This window comes from Morone saxatilis, unplaced genomic scaffold, assembly GCF_004916995.1.
Source record: "Morone saxatilis isolate NCDOM2014 unplaced genomic scaffold, NCSU_SB_2.0 Contig18, whole genome shotgun sequence".
Taxonomy (NCBI): Eukaryota; Metazoa; Chordata; class Actinopteri; family Moronidae; genus Morone; species Morone saxatilis.
The window spans coordinates 19,791,307-19,792,963 of record NW_023339740.1 but is presented as its reverse complement, the minus strand read 5'-3'; the positions used below and the strand labels follow the sequence as shown (position 1 = coordinate 19,792,963).

General features: G+C 40.3%; 1 protein-coding gene across 1 annotated transcript in view; it reads right to left on the bottom strand.

Annotated features, from left to right (window-relative positions):
* LOC118328522 (guanine nucleotide-binding protein G(s) subunit alpha) overlaps window positions 1-1,657 on the bottom strand; it is a 25,251-nt gene that overhangs the window by 11,443 nt on the left and 12,151 nt on the right. The gene's annotated exons all lie outside the window — the stretch shown is intronic.

The window sequence follows — 1,657 nt, the reverse complement described above, 5'->3', positions numbered from 1 at the left end:
GCAGGAAAGGTGGGGGTGATGCTGCATTCACGCCTTGTCAGCAGAACGGGAAGAACCGTAAAAAGTTACCAATATTTCGAATTGACATTCATACATTATTCCAAATTGGTTGAATGGAAATTAAGCCCATAGTAGCCCGTTCATCATTGCTTTTAACGTCAGCATTGCACAGGCAGTTGTTAAATATATATATTTAAATAATAATATAAGTTTGACGATTAGTCGACTTATGGCTTGAACTGACATCTACGAGTCGACTAGGAGAATCTTTAGTCGGGGACAGCCCTAGAAACCAGGTAAAAATAATAATACTAATAATAATGAAAAAACGGTGTATAGTTACTTTGTACAACAGAAAAATACATTTTAAAAAAACAAGAGAAAGGCAGCAAACCTTGTAAAAAGAGAGGCTGACAGTGGTGCATTTGGCTTAACGCTAATATCACAATGATAAGGCTAATATGCCTCAGCAGGCCAAAAATGTACCATCTTTGTTTAGCATGTAAGCATGCTAACATTTGCTAATTAGCTCTAAACACAAAGTAAAGCTGAGGATGACGGGAATGTCATTTATTTTTCGGGTATTTGGTCATAAACCAAATAATTCAAATTTTAACCTGATGATTGCGCTAAATGTAAAGTTACGGTTAATATAAGTCCATTAACGTCTGTACAAAATGTTATGGCAGCCCTAGCTATTACATAGCTGTTGAAATATTTCAAAGTCCGTACCGCTAAAGCGTGAATTCAGCATTAGTCCACATTCTACCAGAGGAGAGAGACACTTGGTCACTACAAGAGCTATAATGGAAGAACACAAAATAAATGCATGTAATTTTCAAGAGCTGTGAAAGTTAAGTTTTGTGATTTTTATGTCATGCTTGAATAGGCAGAGAGTCCAAGAAAAGAGAGAGTGGGTGTATCATGTAAATGGGGATGGTACTAACCAGGACACACTGCTATGTTGCAGAGTTTGGTCTGAATGTCGGGCTGTCCACAAGCCACGGCCCCGCCTTCGTTCACACACTTCCTGGTTCGCGTCCTGGAGCCCCGCCCACAGGTCACAGAGCACAGACTCCATGACGACCACTCCTCCCACAGCCCATGCACTGCAAACACCCACAAAGGCGGGCACGAACACACACACAACGTGGGGATGAGGAATGAGGGAGGGAGGGGGGGAGGGGGGGGAGAGACGGTGAGCAACAAAGAGACACAGAGAGAGAGAAATGCAGGGAATGGAGTGGGTTAGAGAGAGAGCGGAGGAAGAAGAGCAAGAAAGAAGAAAAAAGAAACAAAGAACAAATTAAAGAAGTTAAGAATTAACAAAAGGAACACGAGAGGAAAAGAAACGGAAAAAAACAGAAAAAGAAAGAATCAAAGACTTTGCAAGAGAAGAACAGAAAGAAAGAGAAAGACAAGAAGAGACAGACAGAAAGAGAAAGAAAGACAAGAAGAGACAGAAAGAAAGAAGAACAGAAAGAAAGAGAAAGACAAGAAGAGACAGACAGAAAGAGAAAGACAAGAAGAGACAGAAAGAGAAAGACAAGAAGAGACAGAAAGAAAGAACAGAATGAAAGAGAAAGACAAGAGACAGAAAGAAAGAAGAACAGACAGAAAGAGAAAGACAAGTAGAGACAGACAGAAAGAGAAAGAC